The sequence below is a fragment of the Sorex fumeus genome, unplaced genomic scaffold (genome assembly GCF_029834395.1).
Source record: "Sorex fumeus unplaced genomic scaffold, SorFum_2.1 ptg000095l, whole genome shotgun sequence".
Taxonomy (NCBI): domain Eukaryota; kingdom Metazoa; phylum Chordata; class Mammalia; order Eulipotyphla; family Soricidae; genus Sorex; species Sorex fumeus.
Genome location: NW_026606152.1, coordinates 5,616,335 through 5,641,316, shown reverse-complemented (window position 1 = coordinate 5,641,316; position 24,982 = coordinate 5,616,335). Strand labels below are relative to the sequence as shown.

At 44.6% G+C, this 24,982-nt stretch overlaps 1 pseudogene; it reads right to left on the bottom strand.

Moving 5' to 3' along the window:
• The window catches only part of LOC130040707 (RNA polymerase II-associated protein 3-like), a 30,969-nt pseudogene extending 7,387 nt beyond the window's left edge, over positions 1-23,582 (bottom strand).
• Positions 23,583-24,982: the final 1,400 nt, after the last annotated feature.

The following is a 24,982-nucleotide window of genomic DNA, read 5'->3' as shown; positions in this document are numbered from 1 at the left end:
GAACCACAAAACACCTTATCCCCTGCGCTATTTCTCCGGTCCCCCCAGGCATTCTTCCATCAGTGCAAATAACATTGTTAGAGACACTATTAAAGTTAAACAAGAAGCTATCACAGTACTTCACAGCTTCAATAATCCATGTGAAAGCAACAGTTCCAGAATGGGCAGCATATGTTCCACCTCTGGGCTGTACACCCTGATCTGACCGTAACATTTGGGGAAGGCGGGTACCCTCCCTGAGTTGCTCCACAAACTGGGCTGGGGGATTAATGTGAAGGCCTGAGACTGCTGCTGCTTGGGTCCTATGGTGCTGAGGACTACGTAGACCACCCAGGTGATGCTGGGGGTCTCCAGGGCCACACCCAGCAAGGCTTGAACCAGGTTATCACCAGAGACGGAACCAGGGATGACCACACACAAGCCATGTGCCTCAGTTCTTGTACTATCTCAGTGGCCTCTGTCACAGAGACATCACAACCAACAATCATTCCATAGAATGTATTAGGAATCCTCTGTGCATCCCTGAAAAGCTAAATTAAATCTCAACTCATTTTCAACTAATTTTTTTATAATTTATTTATTTATTGAATCACTGTGGGAAAAAGTTACAAAGCTTTCAGGTTTAGGTCTCAGTCATGCAAATATCAAACACATTTCTCTTTACCAATACTTATTTTTTACCACGAAGAACCCCAATAAAACCCCACCTCCCACGCCCCCCAATGTCTGTCAGGCAGATGAATTCTAGTTAACACTCTATCTACTTTGACTAGATTCATTGTTTCGATAAAAGATGCACCATTATTATTTAGAGTTTATCCCCCCCCCCAAATCAGACATGCTGAAAAAGCGTTGTGAAATGATTTGCTTTCTACAGCTGGGTTCAAAAATTAAATGATTTGGTTTTGGATTTCTGCTATTTTACTTATTAACCCTGGAAGTATTTCTACCGAAAGTCAGATGATTAAGAGATTGGTTTCTGTGCTCTGGAGTCGTGGCCGTGCCGGAGAGCCGCTCTTGGGGGACAACTGGTGACCTCAGTAGGGCGTGAAGGACGGGCCAGAACGCCCCCCCCCCCCCCGGCCCATGAGGTTTTAGTCGCCCCCACACCCCCGGCTCATACCTGCTCTCCACAAGGCTCCCATGCGGCTGCCATCTTTCTTTCCAGAGTGGGGAGGGCGGAAGTCAACTAATTTTTACTAAATTAAATCTCAACTCTTTCCCGGCTTCTGCCGCATCTACCAGTACTTCTGCTCTTCTCTCTTTGAGGTCTTCCTTGATCGCATCTCTGCACTGCTTTGTGAGCTCGGACGTTAGCTTGCGGTTGCCTGAGGCATGCGCCAAACCACGCTGGTGAATTAGCTCAAGAGTTTTCGAAGATAGCCGATTTTTTGTGGCTATCTCTCTCTTGGCATTCCTCGCACATTCATGGAGGTACTGAACCAGTCAATCGTATTCCTCGTCAATGTTGTCAACAATGGCATCTTCCCATGTTGCCGCAATAGTACCAAAGAGTTCCCAGTTGGTGGTCATTCTTGGAGTTCTCTTTTTGAACTTTGCAGCCCTTTCTCCCCGCTCTGTGAAGTAGAATTTTGCACGAAGGAGACAGTGGTCCGATCCCGTTCAAAATTTTCGGACAACAGCGACATCAGTCAGGCAAAACCGTCGACTGAATATGATGTGGTCTATTTAGTTGTGGAATTGTCCACCAGGAGACTCCCATGTCCATCGTTTAGATTCTGCCTTCTGGAACTGTGAGTTACCATGAATAGTCTTGGTCGACATGATGAACTCAGACAGTCTCTCACCCTGTTCGTTCCATTCTAGGCCATGGGTCCCGATGTGAAGTTCTTCAGCTGATCTTCTCGGTCCTATCTTGGCATTAAAATCACCCACAATGATCTTGTAGAAGGTGTGGTCTTCTTTATAGAACTTCTCTAGCTCCATGTAGAACTTCTCGATTTCTCTTTCATCATAATGAGATGTTGGTGCGTAGACAACGAAGATAGAAACCGCAGGCAGTGAGCCACATCTATTCAAATGTAAACGTCCGATTCGGATTGTTAGGCATTCGAATGAATCAATGCTCTTGGCCAAGTTTGTGTTGACAAGGACACCGACGCCTCCAACACCTCTTTTATCGCATGTTCCGAGGAACAACTCTTCTCCAGTGTCAAAAACGGCATGGTGAGATTCGTGCCTTCTTGTCTCGGTCAGACCAATGATGTCGTACTTGATCATTCGCGCTTGTACCATCAGGTCCTCGATGGACTTCGCCAACTACAAGACCAAGATGACTGCCCTCTGACGTCCTGATGGATCCATCACATCCTCCAGAACGGCAATGGAGAAGATTATCAATGACTTCTACTCAAATCTCTTCGATAGCCATGTCCACTTGCCGACATATCAAATTCCACAGGATGGATATGTCGTTCCCAAGGTTCTCCCTTCTGAAATCCGACACGCCATTTCGTCGGTAAAGAAACAAACAGCACCTGGCCCAGACAAGGTCAGACCTGAACACCTGAAGAACCTGCCATCAGTACTCATCAATACACTGGCTCGGCTCTTCACTCGCTACCTGTCTGAATGCAAGGTTCCGCCCCAATGGAAAACCAGCAAGACCGTACTACTGTTCAAGAAGGGAGACATCCATGACATTGGCAACTATTGCCCCATCTGCCTACTGTCTGTCATCTACAAGTTGTTCACTCGAGTCATCCTAAATAGGATTGGCAGAACACTAGATGAAGGACAACCATGCGAGCAAGCCGGGTTCCGCAAAGGATTCAGCACCATCGACCACATCCACACGATAACCAAGCTCATTGAGGTTTCTCGGGAGTTCAAGATGCCGCTCTGTTTAACGTTCATTGATTTAAAGAAGGCCTTTGATTCTGTTGAAACGGAAGCGGTCATTGAAGCCCTAGCCAATCAAGGCATTCAAGCCCAATACATCAGGATCCACCGTGAGCTGTATTGCGGATTCACTACCAGGATCTCACCATTCTACAAAGATGTGATCGTTGATGTCAAGAGAGGGGTGCGGCAGGGTGATACCATTTCACCGAAACTCTTCAGTGCCACCCTCGAGAACATCATGCGACGACTGGAATGGGAAGGAATGGGAGTGAAGATAGATGGTCGGCAACTACACCACCTCCGCTTTGCTGATGACATTGTTTTAATAACACCAAACATCAGCCAAGCGGCACAAATGCTGGCCGACTTTGACCATGAGTGTGGAAAGGTAGGACTACAGCTGAATCTTACAAAGACAATGTTTATGAGAAACAGCCTTGTTCCTGACGCCCCATTCGCTCTCAATGGAACCACCATCTCCGAATGCAACAGCTATGTGTACCTAGGTCGAGAGGTCAACATGACAAATGTCCTGGCACCCGAGCTGCGCAGGAGGAAGAGAGCGGCTTGGAACGCCTTCAAGAACGTCGAAGAAATAGCTAAGAGGACGAAGAACCTCCAGCTCCGGGCACATCTCTTTGATTCCACTGTTCTTCCTGCATTAACATATGCCTCAGAGACCTGGGCCCTACGCAAACAGGATGAGAATGCTATTCAGGTCTCCCAAAGAAGAATAGAAAGAGCTATGCTTGGAATATCACGTTTCACTCAAATGAGAGAAAGAATCCGGAGTTCTGACATCCGTCGACGATCAAGAATCAAGGACGCTGTCTCATTTGCCAAGGTGTCGAAAATCAGATGGGCTGGTCACGTAATGAGATTTAAAGACGACCACTGGACTAGAGCTGTTACCGACTGGATTCCATGGGATGTCAAAAGACAGCGTGGCCGCCCACCTACCAGATGATCAGACTTCTTCGTCAGGATCATGAACGATCGGTTTGAGGCCCTTCATGTTCCCGGAGCGAAGAGATGCCATTGGGCTACACTAGCACGCGACAGGGACAAATGGAGACGTTACTGGCGCCCGCTCGAGCAAATCGACGACTAACGGGAAGTTAAGTGATTAAGTGATTAAGTGAAATCTCAACGCAGTTTTTCTAGATACCTCAGGAGCGAAAAAAAATTACGGGGCTAGAGAAAATACAGAGATGAAGGTGCTTATTTTGCATATGGTATAAGCCCCAGCACCACCTGAGAGTCCCCTGAGCACCTCCAGCAGTGAGACCTGAGCACCAGAGTCGGACCCAATGCTCCCCCCAAAACTAAGAATCTTAATATAAGAACTGTGATTCACATTAGGCCCCAGGGCGGGGGATTAGGCTTAAGTTTCCCAAGACACCCAGAGGGTGTCTGGGGCACCTGGAGCTGTGGCGAGGGCGTGAAGAGGCAGCAGCACAGCCTTGAAGCAGCCCTGCCCACCTTCCTTGCACCAGGTCATAGGGGCAGTAGATGCCTTCATATCCTAGCTGGCCGAGGTACTGAAGCTCAGCTTAACGAGTGGTGAACCCAAATCCTCCAGCATACAAACAGCCCAGCTCCAGGATTAAGCTTAAGAGAGATACGGCTCAGAGATAGGCTCTGTCTCCGGGCCGGGATCTCTGGAGCCTTACTGGGAGGGGGACAAGCCGAGTCCCCGCCTTCAACCAAATCCCTCTGGCAAATAAATGGCCCAGTTCCACAGCAAATCCCAAAGAGATGGCAAGTTGCTGAATCACCCCAGTTTCACAGCCCCTGGTGACTCCAAACTTCATAGCATTGACAGCAAATTAGATGGGAACGTTGCACAGAAGCCCACTAAGTTCAGTGAGTGAAAACATTCAGCAGAAGGCTCAACTGGCACCTAACAGTTGAGTAAACCCTTAGAAATGACTTTAGTAACACCATTGTGAGACAATGGTCGTAACAAGCAAAATAAATAATTTTGTATCTGCTAAGGGAACAGGTTTGGGGAGGGGATGGGACATTGGTGAAGCGAAGGTCACACAGTGGTTGGACTAGTGTCGGAACATTGAATACCTGAAGCAGACCCCACACCAGGTAGTCTCATTTGGGGCACCCCGGAGGAGGGGCAGTTGAACCCACCACTTGCCCAAAAAGAGCCCCGGCTGCCAAAATGCTCCAGAACCCAATTGCCTCTATGCTCACCACTGGACCCCACAGGCTCAGGACAAGCCTCGTCCAGGAATGAATCTGTTGAAAAACTCAGGCATGCGGGTTTTGTGAATAAAATCTCCAGGCTCTCATGGAGTGGGAATAGGCCACCTCCCCCATCTCTCTGTTCTTCCAGGCCCCTGGCAGTCACGCCCATGAACTATCTTTGGCGCCATATAAGCTCACTAACTGACCACGATCCAAAGATGTATAAATAAATCTTGGAAGAGATCAACAAACTGCAGAGATTCTTCTGGACCCCAAAGTCATCATCCAGTTAAAAATTCAACTCCAGCTATACCAACCCATTCAAACTTTTAGAATTCCTGAGCGACATCTACTCTACACCACTGATATGTAGGCACACCACACTGGATGGGATGGAAAGTAGAAGGCAGCCCATCTTGATTCAGAAAATATCAGCACACAAGGCCCAACCTGTAACAACAGGTTAGTAATCGCTTATACGAGGACTTACTGGCTCCAGGCTGAGATACAATAATCTTCACATGCTTTCTTCTAAAGAAATTCTTCATAACAATCAACACAAAATAAATTATTTAAGGCCTGCTATTGAGGCAGGCTTGGGTGTTTGTTGGGAAAATTGGAAACAATAGTTGTTGGAAGGTGTAATAGTGGTGGGTAAGGTGTTGGAATCGTGAATGTAATAAACAAAATTAAATTTAAAAAATGAATACCTGAACAATTGTATTATGAACAACTTTGTCAATCACAGTTTTGTAAATTTAAATAAAGTTTCAAACATTAAAAGAATTACAACTGGGGCTGGAGCCGTGGTACAGAGGGTAGGGCGTTTGCCTTGTATGCGGCTGACCTGGGTTCGATTCCCAGCATCCCATATGGTCCCCTGAGCACTGCCAGGAGTAATTCATGAGTGCAGAGCCATGCGTAACTCCTGAGCATTGCTGGGTGTGACCCAAAAAGCAAAAAATAAAAATAAGTAGAGAATTGCAAATTATTTTCATGCTAAATTCGTATATATGTTTAAAAACTCAAAAACAGTTTCTTTCCTAAACTTAAATCTCTTTAAATATGTATGGTTGGTGCTGGAGCGATAGAACAGCAGGTAGGGTGTTTGCCTTGCAAGCAGCTGACCCGGATTCGATTCCCACCATTCCATATGGTCCCCTGAGCACCGCCAGGAGTAATTCCTGAGTGCATGAACCAGGAGTAACCCCTATGCATTGCCACATGTGACCCAAAAAGCAAAAAAAAAAAAAACCCAAACTGTATGGTCATTTACTTATCCGGTCCTCCCATTGTTCATCGATTTGCTCGAGTGGGCCCACTAATGTCTCCATCGTGAGACTTGTTGTTACTGTCTTTGGCATATGTCACGGGCAGCTGGCCAGGCTCTGCCGTGTGGGCGAGATACTCTCGGTAGCTTGCGGGGCTCTCCGAGAGGGGCAGAGGAATCGAACTCGGGTCGACCATGTTGGCTGCTTGAAAGGCAAACGCCCTACCGCTGTGCTATCGCTCCAGGGCCATTTACTTAATTTTTCAATTACTCGAAATTTAAATTCGCAGACTCCAGTGGCTGGAGTGATAGCACAGCAGGTAGGGTGTTTGCCTTGCACACAGGCAACATGGCCGACACAGGTTCGATTCCCAGCACCCCATATGGCCCCCTGAGCACCGCCAGGAGCAATTCCTGAGTGCATGAGCCAGGAGTAACCCCTGAGCGTCGCCGGGTGTGACCCAAAAAGCAAAAAAAAAACAAAAAAAAAATCATGGACTCCAGAGGTATGGAATGTTGAATTTACAGTTCTTATTGAAGAATTTTAAAATAGTACTCGAAAAGACAGAAACCTGGTGGGGCTGGTGTGGCAGAACAGTGAGGAGGGCGCTCACCTGGCATGCAGACAGCCCGGGTTGGAACCCCAGCACCACCTCTGGTCCCCAAAACCTAAGAGCAAAGCCAGGAGGAAGCCCTGAGTACAGCAGGGTGGGGCCCAAAACTAAAAACCAAAAACCAAACCAGAAACTAATCATGCAAGAAACTAAGTCAGCATTCAGCCAAATAAGTGCTAGGCGGGAATCCCTATGTATTACCAGGTCTTTCTGTGACAGCGTCTGCTGATTTTTCTGTTTTTCTTCCTTTTTTTCTTCTCTTCAGTGGACTTAATGACAGGATCAACTTCCTTTGGATAAGGATTTTCTTGGGCTGTTAACGCCTAGGAAATAGAGCATCGACTCAAATAAAACAACACCTAACAGCATTTAAAAATGTCTAGTGACTCAAATATATTAGAAATTCTATCATATTTCAAGTCAAGTAATATTTATTTCTGATTGCAAGTCTTTCTACTACTGTGACCGGGGAGGTAGCTCGGTGGTAGAGGCCACGCTGAGCAAGGAATGAGGCCCTGGATCTGATGCCTGGCCCCCCATCATAAAGTCTTTCGACTTACTAAAAAGGGAAAATATGAATAATAAATTTAATGTGCATCTTTCAATTTAAAGAAATGCACCTGTAGTGAATACTGTTTTCTTTTGCCATGCCAAGGACTCACCCCATGCAAGGGTTGCACTTTTTCCACTGAGCCAGTACCTAGATGTTTATTTTTCAACACATATTTAGACTGAGGGCTGCAGCGATAGCACAGCGGGTAGGGCGTTTGCCTTGCACACAGACAACAAGGCCGACCCGAGTTCGATTCCTCCACCCGTCTCGGAGAGCCCGGCAAGCTACAGAGAGTATCTCGCCCGCATGGCAAAGCCTGGCACCCTATCCATGACGTATTCAACATGCCAAACACAGTAACAACAAAGTCTCACGATGGATACGTTACTGGGCCCACTCGAGCAAATCGATGAACAATGGGGGGACTGTGACAGTGATTTAGACTGAATTTCTATACTTATTGAATAAGCCAACGACCATTCTTGGAATGATTTTCAAAGGCAAAGCAGGTCATTAAAACAACACAAAATCCTCCAATTTAGTTATTACTGACCTAAGACAAAACACAAGATATACAACAGTTTACGATCATAATTAAATTAAATGTTTTCTAACAGATTTTATGTGCAATAAGGAAGGGCAATATTACTTATTGGAGAAAAGCAAATTTTCCCCAGTCATTGTTTTTTTTCCTCAAAGTTTTAACAGATAGCATATAATTTCAATTTAATGCAAAATGAAAGGAATATGGAACTAAATCATCTGACAAATGTTATAGTTAAATAGTAACTATTTTCTTATTGTTAAGAAATTAGTATCATTGTTTTTTTTTTTTTGCTTTTTGGGTGACACCCGGCAATGCTCAGGAGTTACTCCTGGCTCATACACTCAGGAATTACTCCTGGCGGTGCTCGGGGGACCATATGGGATGTTGGGAATCGAACCTGTGTCGGCCATGTTGGCTGCATGCAAGGCAAACGCCCTACCTGCTGTGCTATTGCTCCAGCCCGGAGAAATTAGTATCATTCTTGCTAAGGTATAACATATAAAGATGGGGCAACTTAAAAATTACAGAATCAAAGAGATATGCATAAGTTTACTATAGAAACCAATTTACAAGGCATTAAAAAAAAATCAGTGGAATACCCAAAATAATTCTGTCATTTACAGATCTAAAAATCTCAGATTAAGTTTTTAAGATGATGAAAGATGGGCTGGACTGATAGTATAGTGGGCAGGGCATTTGCCTTGCATGCATCCGACACGGGTTCGATTCCCAGCATCCCATGTGGTCCCCCAAGCACCACCAGGAGTAATTCCTTAGTGCAAAGCCAGGAGTAACCCCTGTGCATCGCCGGGTGTGACAGCCCCCCACCCAAAAAAAAGATGAAAGATGTTTAAAACCATTGAACTACCATGTTTCAAGATGATTAAAAATACCATTTTGGGGGGGCTGAAGAGATAACACAGCGGGTAGAGCGTTTGCCTTGCACACGGCCGACCTGGGTTCGATTCCCAGCATCCTATATAGTCCCTTGAGCACCGCCAGGTGTGAACCAAAAAAAGCAAAAAAAAAAAACCCCATTTTTTAAGATGATTAAAAGTACCATCATCCTACCTCTAATTCTAGAACTCTATATAAAATGTATTAAAACTAGGGAGGAAGTCTTTACGAGGGATCTATGAAGTCTGTAAAAAGGCATCATCCAATAAAGTTAGTAAGAAATTCACTTAAGTTATATAACAAGTTTTTTAAATTACCTGATTAATTTTCCTCAGTTCATTCGTTGCTTCAAAGTTATTTGGTTCCAGTTCTAAAACTTTTTCATAATCTTAGTAAAAAGAAGATGAACAATTTTTGAAAGACATAGGATATAAAAAAAATGTACATCACTTGCTACATGTGACAAGAGGTCAAATGAACCATGATAAAATAAAAAGAAACTAGGGAACATTGACAGACCTACTGAACTTTCTACATTTTTCCCCCAAAACATACCAAATCTACCTTCTCCCACCAGCCCCAGAAAGGATAGTGGCTTTTAAAAGTTGTATGATTTTCGATTGCCAGCCAGTGCCTCTTTTGCAAACCACAACACCCAAAAGGAGAGAGAGAACAAAAGGGAATGCCCTGCCACAGAGGCAGGGTGGGATGGGGGGATGGGGGTGGGAGGGATACTGGGCCCCATGGTGGTGGAAAATGGGCACTGGTGGAGGAATGGGTGTTTGATCATTGTATAATTGAAACCCAAGCCCAAAAATTTATAAATCTACAACTGTACCTCATGATGTTTCACTAATAAAAATTTTTTTTAAAAAGTTGTATGTTTTTGTTTTTGTTTTGCTTTTTGGGTCACACCTGGCGATGCACAGGGATTACTCCTGGCTCTGCATTCAGGAATCACCCCTGCCAGTGCTCAGGGGACCATATGGGATGCTGGGAATCGAACCCGGGTCCGCCATGTGCAATGCAAACGCCCTACCCTCTGTACCATGGCTCCAGCCCCTAAAAGTTGTATGTTATTGGTGATGAGAAGCAGTACAGTGGCTTAGAAGGCACTTGCTTTGCACAGAGCTGATCTGGGTTTGATTCCCAACATCCGATACGGCCCTCTGAGCATTGCCAGGACTCCTGAGTGCAAAACAGAAGTAATCACTGAGTTGTCCCCCCAAACCAAAAAAAAAATGTATATATCAAAGCTGTATTTTATAAAAGCCAAGAAGCAGCAGAATCCTACCGGATAACAGCTTTACTTGGATTCTGTAACATACACTAACATGACCCCATTTTACCTGTGAAAGGGTTTAGAATTTACAAATAAAAAAGCGTTAAGAGTTTTGTAGGTGGGGGCAGAGCAATGTTCTACTACCTATTTTCACATGGGAAACTAAAAATCAGAGAAGATATGTAACTTTCTCCTGGTCATACAGCTAATACACGGTAAAATGACTATTTGGAACAAATTCTGATTGGTGTCAAACAATGTGTCCTGTTCCCAAACATCAAAATCCCGTTTAAATGACAAAAAATGGGCTGGAGCAATAGGACAGTAGGTAGTGTGCCTGCCCCAGGTCTGATCCCGGGATCCCATGTGGTCCTCCAAGCATCACCAAAAGTGAGCTCTGAGTGCAGAGTCAGGAGTAAGCCCTGAGCACTGCGGAGTGCAGCCCCAAAGCAAATAAACAACATAAATGGCAAAACAAGCATCTTTAGAACCCTAAGAGCACTTTAGATAGTGACTCTGGGGGCCAAAGGAATAGTACAGCAGGAAAGGTGCTTGCTTTGCACGTAGCAAAACCAGTTTCAATCTCCAGCACCCCAAATGGTTTCCCAATCCCTGCCCAGGAGTGACCCCAGAGCACTAGCTAGGAGTAGCCCCTGAACACTGCTGGGGATGGCCCCAAAACAAACACAAATACAGTAACTATGGCTATCTAGTATTATTTGCATAGCATCTGTTAAATCAACCAATTTCATTGAAAGTTCGAAACTTTCAGATAATATGACCTGTAAAATATAATACCTGTTTTGGCATCCTCTAATTTTTGCAAAGCAAAGCGAGCAGCACCTTGTCTGGCATAAGCCTTTGTATAATCTCTATTCAAGGCAATTGCTAAATTACAATCAGACTCAGCAATAGCAAATCTGAAATTTAAAAAAAGAGGCGAATAGAAATATCATTAAACCAAGATTTTAAAATTTGCTTCAGAAATTCCTGTAAAGGGAATTAACTTCCCAAATGAAAGTTCCACTGAAAGTTTGCTTCCTACCTCCTTTTATTCAGTTAATCCTACTAAGAACAGTAAATTTTGATGGTTAAATTCTAGTAGCATTCTCTCTAAGAGAGGAATAAGAATGCTCATTAACATTGCTATTAAGATACTACAGGAGGTAGGGTTGGAGTGATAGCACAGCGGGTAGGGCGTTTGCCTTGCACACGGCCGACCCAGGCTCAATTCCCTGCATCCCATAGGGTCCCCTGAGCACCGTCAGGGGTAATTCCTGAGTGCAGAGCCAGGAGTATCCCCTGTGCATCACTGGGCATGACCCAAAAAGCAAAAAAAAAAAAAAAAAAAAAAAAAGATACTAGAGGAGATTAGGTGGTTTTGCCTTGCACACGGCCAAACAGGTACGATTCTGGATCCACATATGGTCCCAAAGATGGCCAGGAATAATTCCCAAGTACAGAGGCAGAATAAGTCCTGAGTACCACTGAGTATAGCCCACAAGCCCCCAATTGAGGCAGAAAGAAAGAGTGCCGGGGTTAAGGTGTTTGCTTGTATGCCCGGTTCAATCCGCACCTGCATGTGCTCCCCTGATTACCCCAGCAGTGCCCCCCGTGCCTGATCCAATACCAAAAAACAAGCAAGCTTTAAAGAAAAATATATATGCATAGGCTGCAAAACAGCACGAAAGAAACATGTCCAAAAATATTCATAGCACCACAGTTTCAAAACAGAAAGGAAACGTGGGTCTCAAGTATGCAGGGAGGAAGGGAAGGGTGGGGGACAGGAGACCAAGGAACGAAGGACCAATCCAGCCAACAGGAGGATGAACACACAACGGTATGCTTCTGAAAGGGAGTTATCTAGCGCTGAAGAGACAGCTCGAGAGGCAGGAAGTGCATCTGTGTGCAGCAGGCCCAGACTCAGTTCCCAGCAGCACAGAGCTAGGAACAGCCCCCAAACAGAAACAGACCACCGGCAGCAAAAGAAGACAGTGGACGCAGCTCTGAAAATGAAAGACCTACCATACCACTGTATTTGAGACATATCTGTCTCTTAGAAATAACACTCAAATCGGCAAGTCACAGAAGATGACGTTCGTGACTTTTGGCAATACCCACAGCACTCAGGCTATGCAACGCTGGGGAATCAAACCACTGCTGGCGTGAAAAAGCATGTGCTCAGGCTGCTGGGAGAAAGGGCAAAAGAAAGCAAAGCGATACAACACATTATTTAGTGAAACACTCTTTTTCTTTAAATCAAAGAATGATAAATATACAAACTGGCGGTTACCCGAGAGTGGGATGCAAGGATCAGAATAGGAAAGGGAAAACTGAGGTGAGCTTGGAAAATATGAATGTTCAGGGGTGAGAGAGAGAAAAGGCAGTAGGGCACCTACCTGCCTTATACACAGCCCTGAGCAACCAGGAGTGATCCCAGAGCACAGAGCCAGAGTGAGCCCTGAGTACAGAGCCAGGAGTGAGCCCTGAGCACCACCAGAGGTGGCCCCAAAACAAACAAAATAAAAATAGCAGTAATGCTCAACAGAGAGCTGGTACGGGATTAAAGTGCTTGTCTTGTATGCAGCCAACTCCAATTCCATCCCTGACGTGGCCTGATCCCTTAGCACAGCTCAATGTTGCTCCCTACACCAATGGGTACGGTCCATAATGTTCAAACTCTTAAACTGCGTGATAGATTCAGACTTAAAATCATTCCTTGTAACTGTCTGCTACGTCACAGCTATCACATGTTTTAAAAGGTAAGGATATCATAGATTTCAAAGACCTAGACAAACATGATCCAAATAGTAAAAATTCTAATACCAATATGATTCATGTTTCCAGGTAAGAAATAAAATAGAGGGATTAGAGGTGAGAAATGATACAGGAGGGAAGGCATTTCTTTGCCTTGCATGCTGAGGATTCCAGTTCAATCCCCAGCACCACATACAGTCCTACCCGCTGTCAGCAGTAACTCCTGAGCACAGAGCCCCAACAGCCCAGCAGCAGTAGATGTGGACCAACAGTAACGAAAATCAAACGCAGGGGCCGGAGAGCCAACTCGAAAGACTGAGCACATGTTTTTGCCCTGGGTAGATCCGAGGCATAGCATGAATTAGTGGGCATGCCTCCAAAAACAAAATAAAAAATAAGCAAGACTGTATTTTGTTGCTGTTCTTTTCCTTTCTTGTTTTTGGGGGATTGGGGTAGGTGTGGGGAAGGAGGTTCACGACCAGCAGTGCTCAGGGGCTATTTCTAGCTCTTTGCTCACTGACAACCCCCAGCAGTCTTCCAAGGTACCATTTCCCGCCAAGGGCTGAAGCCAGGTAGGCCATCCCCATGCAAGGCACGCACTCAGCCTATTCCGCTGTCTCTCTTGCCCCAAGAATGTTTATCTTTTTTTAAATGCCATTACAGTATCCCAATTATACTATCATGTTTTTCAACTTAAAGGTTTATGATTCTTTAAAGTTGGAATGACCCCATAACCATGCCACTGAACTCTGTGTTAGGCTGTTTTCACTTGGGGCATCCCAGAGGGGGCCAAGTGAGAGCCCTCCCCACCCCAAGGGACCCAGCCCGGCAGCCGACCTCCACTACCCAACTACCACCACGCGCCAGGCCGCTTTCCACACACTTGGGCTGAGCCTCACACATGAGTGAACATATTCCTGGACACATCCTAAGACACTCCCTACCCATTTTCCAAAATGATCGCACATTTGATGGGGTTCAGACAGTAGGCAACAAATCATAGAGGGAATTATATATATATAGAGAGAGAGAGAGCCCGGCAAGCTACCAAGAGTATGCCATTTGCAAGAGTCTGGCAAGCTATCCGTGGTGTATTCAATATGCCAAAAACAGTAACAATAACAGGTCTCATTCCCCTGACCCTGAAAGAGCCTCCAATATGTTGGGAAAAGACAAGTAAAGAGAGGCTGCTAAAATCTCAGGGCTGGGACAAATGGAGACATTACTGGCACCTGCTCGAGCAAATTGATGAACAGGATGACAGTGAGACAGTGAAAGTTGGAATATATTTTACTATAATGAAAGTTAAAGAGTAAAATGTAGGTTAAGTTGTGAAATGACTTTTCAAAATGGAAGGAAATAAACTTCTGAAAATTTTGTCCACTAGCATTTCAGTGTGTGAATTACTCAACATAATGACTCAATTTTCAGAGGAAAACCTCAGTAAAGTGAATCACAGGAGAGTAGTTTGAGCACATAATGTTCAAAATGACTTTTGAAGAATTTATAGAGTTAAAAAAAGTAATTTTCAGTCTCTCCCATAAAAATCACATAAAATTCTCTTCAAAAATATACATACACACAAAACATCGAAGACAGAGTGATAGTTTAGCAGGTAGGTGGCTTGCCTTGCATATGACTGACCCAGGTTCGATCCCCAGCATCCCATATGGTCTCCTGAGCCCACCAGGACTGATTCTTGTGTGCAGAGCCAGGAGTAAGCCTACCACAAGGTGTGACAAAATATATATAAAAATACATTCACATAGTGTGGAAAACTCCTTACTTTTTCAATCTAAAGTATGCTGATGCTCTGTTTGTTGGTAACACAGGATTATAAGGATCAGCGTGCATGCCTTTAGTGTAGCATTCAATGGCATCATCATATTTTCCTTGTTTGAAGTATTTATTGCCCTATAAAAAGCACAAATCAATTATATAGTGGCACAAAACTCCAGAGTTCTTTTCTTCAGTATCATGCTTCTCTAACTCACTGTCTGTCTGATCAAGGCTAACAAGAAAGAAAACTAAGCAAAATAATCATTTTATAAGAGTTTAAACTCATTAGATAATCATTTCTTGGGTACAACCTAAAGGAGCCGCTGGCCAAAAAATGAAATACTCAGCTTGATAAACTCATCGTTGTCAGTAACAGCTTACCGTTTAGTCAAAGAAAGTTATAAAAGAAAGTTTAATCTAAGAGATTTCCACCATTTTGAAAAGCAAAATGACTAGTTTAATAAACAAGCAGACATCCCTCAGGGAGACTCTTCCAAAACCTAACCGAAGATGAACTATAAAATAGGGGACTGAAAAAAAAATAGGGGACTGAAACATAATATTCATGACAAAGCACAAATGCGAATTTTAAGTTAACTTCAGTCCACTACTAATCGTCCTGAATAATTTTCTAAGTCCTAAGCACTTTATGCACTAATATTCACTTATGTATTACTTAATGTTCACTTTATGGTCAGAATCCACTGAGATTTAATAATAAAATTGAGCTTATTTTACAACTGGAGAAAGAAAAGGCACATGTGACCCAAAAGCCTTTTCCCATACCAGGTCCCATTCCCCCAGCCACTAAGCCATCCTGCTGCCTACCAGACCCTGGATGGTTTTGAAGAAAGAAATCTTGGGATCCACGTTTTACACAGCTTTCGCCTCTGAAGGAAAACAAAGCAACCTAGAGAATACCTCTTCTTTAAAAGCAAGAGCCTTTTATGAGTCTACGTGAATTCCATCTTCTTCTGACTCTGATTCTGGAGACACAGAATCACGAGTACTGTCTTCTTTGTGAAGCTCATCCAGGACACTGTCCTGCAATCACAAGAATAATGCCCACCATCAGACGACTAAAAAAATAAAGACAAACTCAAACAAGAAAGGAGAGATGGTCCTGGAATGTGTTAATTCAACAGAACACTAACGAATGAAAACACACAAAACCGAGGTCCAAAGGATGGTTCTGAGTGAGTGCCGGTCTGGCAAGACCAGGCCACGTGTCCGGGCTGGTGCTGTCCTGGTGGCTCTGCGGTTTGGCGCCCACAGCCGTGAAACTGAAGCCTGCGAAGCACCCACAGCCAGGAGAGGCCCCCAGGAAGCCCGTCCACGCTCACCACCAAGAGTGTGCACAACTGAGGGAACTGATACCCAGCAAACCCCTCAGTCGAGTGTGTGAGGGCCACAGGGAGCGGTGCAGGCCACACAAGCCCGGCAGCCCAGCATGAGGGTCCGGCGAGCTGTGCAGCGCCCACCACACCACAAACAACAGGACAAGCACCAAACGCAAACGCGCGATTCCTGGTCGACATCATAACCAGAGGGAAGAGGGAAAATGAAAATTGATTGCGGTCAGTGTGGAATGTTGGAGTTCCTCCCCACATCCGCCTGGGTTTCCGCTGGGCATTCTGGCTTCCGTCCATACCCTACCCATACGCAGTGGTCCCAATAGGAGCAGAGTATCAGAGCACCCAGCAACACGGGCATTTGGTGCAGGGCTGCTTTCCACCTGGTGCCTGAGTTGCTGGGATAGGCGCTAGTTACCGTGACCTTGGAACTATAATTGGTGGGCTGGATATGAACGATTACAAGGAACTGTCTAATACTAGAGGTGTTGAGTGATCAGCTGATACTGTGATTGATAAGAAAAAGTGGTTTTGGTCTTCGATTTCATTCTTGTAGAGTTCCTAAAACCCTTGGAATTTCCTGATGAGAACAAAAGCTGTCTTTTGTTATATTGGAGAAAATGACCCTGAGACAGTACCTAAGACAGGCAGCTAGTTGTCAGAATTGGAACCTTAAGTCCCATCTCTCTAATCATCAGAATCAAATGCTTGAGTCAGTGATTTAATCAACTGTGCCTATGGAAAGAGGCCTCCATAAATCACTCAGCTCAGTGATTTTTTTTGAGGACACACCCAGCTTATACTCGGGACTAATCCTGGCTCTGTGCTCAGAGATCCATCCTGGCAGGCGTGGGGGACCATCTGTGACACCGCAGATCAAACCCAGGTCAGTCGGGTGGAAGGCAAGCGCCCTCCCTGCTGGACTATTGCTCCAGTCCCAGGCCTCCATAACTTCTGAAAAGGGTAAGATTCAGGAAGCTTCCAGGTTGGCTCAGGAGAGGGGAGACTGGAGTGCTGAGACAGCATGGAAATCCCTTGACCTTTTTCCATGTCCTGCCCAGTGGCATGCCTCTAGCTGTCTTCTTATGAGTTATCCTCATAAAAGAAAGAAAGACCCTCTTAATTTAGGCACCGTGATTTACCAAGCTGTGATAAGAGTCTAAGGCATCCAAAGTTCTAACCCAAAGCCACCACCTGGGCCAGTTCCCCTCCATCAACATCCCTCTCCCCACCCACTTCAAGCGATGCTCTTTGGAATAAACACAGAACTCAGTCCGTGAGCTGCTCTAGCAAATAAACTCAACTGAGAAGAAATTCTCACACTGACGGGCTGCAGGTGCCATTAGCAGATGCTCTGGGAAGGGCGCCCCAAGCTGCAGGCGCAACTAGCGTGGCACATGGAGGGCGATCTTTGGGCAGAGGCTTCAAACTCTGGAATCTGAGGCCACCTCTGGGTAGACAGGATCAGGACTGGGCTGAACTAGAGAATACCAAGTTTGATAGTGTGGGAAGGAAACTCCCACACATTAGAATGTGGAGGAGAATCAAAACCTACCAAGAGCACCCCACGAGTGGCTCTCCAGCGCAGTCACAGCCCCAGAAGCACAAGGACTTAATGCAGAACCCAGCAGCTTGGAGCAGAAAAGTGAACGGACTATGCGTTAATCCAGGCCATCAAGTCTGCCGGAGGGGAAAGGGGGTTGCCCCATTCGCCCTCTCTTCTCTGGAAAGAAGGATGGCGGCCGCATGGGAGCCTTGTGGACAGCAGGTATGAGCCGGGGGTGTGGGGGCGACTAAAACCTCATGGGAAGGGGGGCGTTCCAGTCCGTCCTTCACGCCCTACCGAGGTCACCAGTTGCCCCCCACGAGCGGCTCTCCAGCACAGCCACAGCCCCAGAAGCACAAGGACTTAATGCAGAAACCAGCAGCTTGGAGCAGAAAAGTGAAAGGACTATGCGTTAATCCAGGCCATCATGTCTGTCCGGAGGGGAAAGGGTGTTGCCCCATTCGCCCTCTCCTCTCTGGAAAGAAAGATGGCGGCCGCATGGGAGCCTTGTGGACAGTAAGTATGAGCCGGGGGTGTGGGGGCGACTAAAACCTCATGGGAAGGGGGGCGTTCTGGTCCACCCTTCACGCCCTACCGAGGTCACCAGTTGCCCCCCCCGAGCGGCTCTCCAGCACGGCCACGACTCCAGAACACAGAAACCAATTTCTTAACTATCTGACTTTCAGTAGAAATACTTCCAGGGTCAATAGGTAAAATAGCAGAAATCCAAAACCAACATTTAATTCTTGAACCCAGCTGCAGAAAGCAAATCACTTCACAATGCTTTTTCAGCATGTCTGATTTGGGCGGGGGGTAAACTCTAAATAATAGTGGTGAATCTTTTATTGAAACAATGAATCTAATCAAAGCAGATAGAGTGTTAACTAGAATTCATCTGCCTCACAGGGACTGGGAGGGGTGGGGGGTGGGGTTTTATTGGGGTTCTTCATGGTAAAAAATAAGTATTGGTAAAGGGAAATGTGTTTGATATTTGCATGACTGAGACCTAAACCTGAAAGCTTTGTAACCTTTCCCACAGTGATTCAATAAATAAATTTTTTTAAAAAATACTGCAAAAAAAAAAACCTACCAAGAAATTAGCAACAGCAAACTCCTACATATGGGTCCCTATCTTACTATTCTGTTCCCTAAAGTCTAAAGCTGAGGACAGCGTCCCTCATTTTGTCCTTACTTTGTTTAGGCTTATAGATGTGATAAGAGAAATACCTGAGGGCTTATCGGAGGACCCTGACTGCCAGGACGCAAGGATGACTAGACCTTGAGATGTGTGCTTCAAGAAGCCAGCCTACAAGAAATTCATTGTTCTAGAACCCACCCGTTTGCAACCCACCCTTTCTTTCTCCTTGCTCTTCTGCTATTAAAAATCCCTCTTGTTGAAGTCATGAAATTTACATACAAGTGGTACAATATGGAAAGTATCATGCTAAGCGAAATGAGTCAGAAAGAGAGGGATAGACATAGAAAGATTGCATTCATCTGGGGGATAAAAAGTAACAAAGTATGAGATTAATACCCAAGAATAGCTGAGATCAGCACCAGGAGGATTACTCCATAACTTAGAGGCCAGCCGAGTATCCGAGAGGAAAGGGCAGTTCAGATAGAGAAGGGACCACCAAATAAAGGATGTTTGGAGGATCCTCCCAGGAGGGGAGATGCATGTAGAAAGTAGACTATGGACTGAACATGTTTGCCACTCAATGCCTCTTTTGCAGACCACAACACCCAAAAGGAGAGAGAGAACACAGGGGATTGCCCTGCCACAGAGGCAGGGGGGGATGGGGGGATGTGGGTGGGGGGGATATTATCCATGGTGGTGGAAAATGGGCACTGGTGGAGGGATGGGTATCTGATCATTGTATAATTGAAACCAAAGCACAAAAAATTGTAAATCTACAACTGTAAAAAAAAATAAAATAAAATAAAGGAAAAAAATTCAAAAAAAAAAAAAGAAACTGCAGTCAAGAAAAGTACTGAATAAAAAAAAAATACGTTCAACTTTGGTTCCCAGCCCCGCAAAGTTGTCATTTAGGTTTGAGAAAGAGAAAAAAAGCATTCTCAATTAAGAGTTGGTGACATGAATGGGAAACTAGAACCCAAGAATAGTAGAGATAGGTACCAGGAGGTTTTCTCCACGACTTGGAAGCTGGCCTCACATGCTGGAGGAAAAGGCAGCTCAGATAGAGAGGGGAACACAAAATTTAAAAAAAAAATCCCTCTTGTGGGCTCAAAGAGATAGTACAGCAGGTAAGGTGCTTCCCTGGCAAGTTCCAAACCAGGTTTGATCCCACATACGGTCGCCCAAGTCTCTTCGGGAGTGATCCCTCAGTGCAGAGCCAGGGGTAAGCCCAAAAACTTAAATAATAATAATAATAATAAACTTATATCATATTAAAATGGGCTGGAGCTATAGCACAGCAGGTAGGGCATTTGCCTTGAGCACAGCCGGCTCGGCTGAGCCGAGTTCGATTCCTCTGCCCCTCTTGAAGAGCCCGGCAAGCTACTGAGAGTATCTTACCCTGTGATGTATTCAGTATGCCAAACATAGTAACAAGTCTCACGATGGGAGACGTTACTGGGCCAACTCGAGCAAATCAATGAACAACGGGAGGACAGTGCTGCCGTGCTACAGTGCTTTTATAAATGTGAAAAAAAAAAAAGAATTAGTTTCTGGGACACCCCCAGCGCTGCTCAGGGCTTCTTTTGGCTTGGTGCTCTGGGATCATTCCTGGTCACACTTGCGGACTATATGCAATGGTAGGGCTCCAACCCAGGTCAGTCACATGCAAGGCAAGCGCCAGACCCACTGTACTATCTCTCTAGCCACAAACATTATCCTTTATCTTACATCTTCTTGAGGAACACAGCTCCTTATCTAAACAAAAACCCTGATCCTGATATAAACAATTGTTTGCATTTGATAAGATCATTTTAATTACTTATTGTAAGTAAAAAAGGGTACAATAAAATCTGCTTAGACTCACTGAATGAACATTAAAAGATGGACTGAAATTTAACTATGTGTTTAGGAGGACTATAAACATACCACCAGCCTACCACTTTAAATCCATATTTGTCCAACCCTACTGTGCTGAAATATATGAAAACTAACAACCGTGCGTCAATAAAGCAGTTGCTCAGATCTGAACCTTTGAAGGAAATGGTAAAGAAATATCAGTATCTTAAAGGATAACGGAAATGATTTTAACAACCAAGGCAGTCACGACACTGGCCACACAACGTGTCATGATCACTATGTGTTGAATGAATTAACAGCTATACAGAAAACATCTAAGAAATCATCTTAGATGATGATTTTCACTAAGGAGTATTATAAGAAGATACTAACCTCTGACAAGGAAAAGACACAAACACTGAAAGCAGACTAGATGATTCATACTAAAAATGGTATGTTCTGAATTGATTTCCAGAGAAATTCATTCAAAACCAAAAATTTACTTCTCTAATACTGGAATCCTACTAAAGTAGATGAAGACTATTTAAATAACTGCCAACTCCCTCATATAGTTGATTGGTCTTGATTCAATAAGAAAAATACAACGGGGTCAGAGAGAATCCAGAGGGCAGGTACCCACTTTGCACAGGACCAACTAAGGGGTAATCCTGGCACTGCAGACTGGATTCCCCTCGCACCCCAGCACTGCCTGGCATAATCCTGCGAACAGAGCCAGGAGGAAGCCCTCATCACAGCGAGGTAGCACTGTAGCACTGTCCTGTTGTTCATCGATTTGCTCAAGCAGGCCCAGTAACGTCCCCATTGTGAAACTTGTTGTTACTGCGTTTGGCATGTCGAATACGCCACGGGCAGCTTGCCAGGCTTTGCCCTGCGAGCGAGATACTCTCGGTAGCTTGCCGGGCTCTCTGAGAGGGGCGGAGGAATCGAACCTGGGTCAGCCGGGTTGGCCGCGTTCAAGGCAAACACCCTACTCACTGTGCTATCGCTTGAGCCCCACAGCTAGGTATGGCCCAAAAACCAGTAAAAGAAAAATGAAAAATACCACTACCTTGGAAAACTGGCAGGATCTTACAGAGCTTCTGCATATATAAAATGACTCTGAAAATCCCCTCCAGGTGCTTCTTTCATCAAAACACCAAACTGGATTCAATCCCTGGCATCCTATCTGGTCCCCCACGCCCTGCCAGGAGCTTTCCCTGAGCAGAGCCAGATCTGAGCACTGCAGGTTGTGGTCTTAAAGTGCACTTCCCCCCCACCCCCTAAGAAAACCCCCATGAATTATCAGTATTACTATTGAACTGGCTCTTATCATTAAGTACAGCAAGAAAATATAGTCATTTAAGTGCACTTTTTAAGAACCATTTCTACTTTACATATATATGAGATCCGTGATTTACAACGACAATGGCTTCCCATGAACATAATTCAACACTACACTCATCCCAGGATACACCTCCCTCCCAAGCCCACACTCCATCACTCAACTGTGTAGGTCAGCTCCCCCTTGGTTACCTTCAGCCCTCGCTTTTCCACCCCATTTTGAGCCACACCAGCAGCGCTGAGGTTTTACTCCTAGCTCTGCACTCAGGGGTTACTCCCAGCGGGTGCTGGAGACCATGACCCAGAAGAGTCGTGTGGTCCGCTCCCCCCTGCCATGTAGCTTTAAGCTCACCTATGAGAGAGATCATTCTGTATCTAACGTTGCTTTTTTTGTTTTGCTTTTTTCATTTTTCTTGTTTTTCTTTTGGTTTTGGGGCCATACTCTGTGGTGCTCAGGGATCACCTGTGGCAAACTCAAGGGACCATATGTGGTGCCAGGTTGCTGAATCCATGCAAGGCACACTCCTCACCTCCGGTACCATCTTTCTGTCCTCTCCCTCTTTCCTTCTGACTTCACGCAGCATCATATCTTCTAGTTCCACCCGGGTGCTGCAAACAGCATGATTCTGTTCTTTCTTAGAGTTAAATGCCCATCAGAATGACAGTAGGAGCTAGTTACATTTTTATACAATACAGTACATTAATGGCATTCAATATACATAATTATTTGATACATACTACATATACAATCCATATTTTATGCTATTTACCCCGTGAGAATTATCAGTCTATTAGCAACTTATGACTCCTAACAATGTTATACTAAAACATTTGACACTTTTTTAAATTCAATCACCATGAAATAGTTACAAAGTTGTTCATGATTGGGTTTCGGTCAGACAAGGCCCCAATCAAGACCTGTCCCTTCACCAGTGTACAAATCCTGCCACCACTGTCCCAGTTTCCCTGCCCCCATGGGTGAGTGTGTGAATGTGGATGTGAGAGTGCCTGTGTGTCTCTCCTCTTTTAGGCACTGTGGTCTGCAACGCTGTTACTCAAAGGTTATGATATATAAACATTTTACCTCCTTGCAGCGCTCAGTTCTGGTCCCGAGTGATCATTCCCAACGACCACTGTCACTGTGGTCCCTTCTCTAGCCTAACTGCCCTCCCCCACGACTTATGGCAAAATTCTACCAGGGACCGGTCTTCTTGGCCCTCGTTCCTATATCTTTGGATATTATTCTCATACTGCTTTTTCTAAATATCCCACAAATACACATTTAAAACTTTTAAAATAAAACTTCTGGAATGTGGACAAGGAAGCAAGTTACTTCAATTTTACTATTTTACAAAACCCTTTAAAAACCATGCTTTATTTAAAAATGAGCAGCTCTGCCGAATGCAACACAGGGACGTAATTTACCTCTTCAGGAACCCCATTCTGTCTTCTGAGTACCATATCCTTTTGCTTAATGTCTTTTTCCCAATGTTCTAAATCTCTCATAAAATCTTGTAATTCTTCTGCATTTTGTTTCACTTGAAGTTGCAATTCAATTGCTTTACTTGTTGAAGTCATTATGGCTTGTAGAGCTTTGACCAACCAACCTATGATAAAAACGGAATAGAGTGAGAAGAGAGTATAGCAGGTTAGGAGCCTGTCTTACACCTGGATGACCTATTTTGTTCCCTGGCACCCCGTAATAGTCTCCCAAGCCACCCAGGAGCTAGGAATGATTCCTGAGCAAAGTGTTGGTAATAATCCCTAAGTATAGTTGGATTGACCCAAAAAACAAAATAGGAGAGAGATAGAGAGGGGAAACAGAATTTGGTTTATTTTTCTAAACCTACCTAATAAATTCTTTACTGGGTCATAAATGGCCAAGGCAAATAAAAGAGGGCCTAAAATAATGCTGAAAATAACTTACACTACTAAATAAATCAATCAACATTTGCAAAAGGAAAAAAAATTGTTTTAAACATTCGGACATCCCTGTGGGGCTGGCGCAATAGCACGTTTGCCTTAAAAAACAGTAAATTTTGATGGTTAAATTCTAGTAGCATTCTCTCTAAGAGAGGAATAAGAATGCTCATTAACATTGCTCTTAAGATACTAGAGGAGGTAGGGCTGGAGCGATAGCACAGCAGGTAGGGCGTTTGCCTTGCACGCGGCCAACCCAGGCTCGATTCCCAACATCCCATAGGGTCCCCTGAGCACTGCCAGGAGTAATTCCTGAGTGTAGAGCCAAGAGTAACCCCTGTGCATCACCGGGTGTGACCCAAAAAGCAAAAATTTTTAAAAATTTTAAAAAATACCATTCGGACATCCCTACAATGTAACAGGAATGAAAGGTAATGAAGAAAATACTGCAATCAGCAAGCACACACTGGCTGCTCACCTCAAATTCAAAATCACGTCCTAATAACCCATTACTCCTTTTTTTTTAAACGCTGAAATCCTGTGACTGGCTCTATATAAAGGGTCAAAGATGCAAAAGAAGTTGGACAAAGTCCCTTACTTGGTAATGAAAGCAAAATTTTAACAAAATCACACCAGGCCTGATTTCTCATTCTTGGGGTGAGATCTAACTCGGGCCAAATAATGGACAGCCAAAAATTAGCTGGCTATGATGGCGACCTCAAAAATCCCCCGAGACACTGAAATGTTTCCCCAGGGTTAAAAAATGATTGAACAAGTGGTTAACGTGAAGTGACAGGCTGAGTGAGGAACTACTTAGAGTGATGGGAGAGAAGATACCAATGCCAACATCTTGAATGCCAGTCTACAACACCTTACCTACAGCTCTAAAGCCATGAGAAAGTACCAAGACATAAAATAAAAGCTTCTACACCAAGAGAAAAAGTGACTAAAATACAAAGACAGTATACAGAACGGGAAAGGATACTAATCCAATATCCCTCAGACAAGGGGTTAGTATCAAGGATAAACAAGGCACTGGTTGAACTCTAGAAGAAAAAACATCCAATCCCATGAGAAAATGGG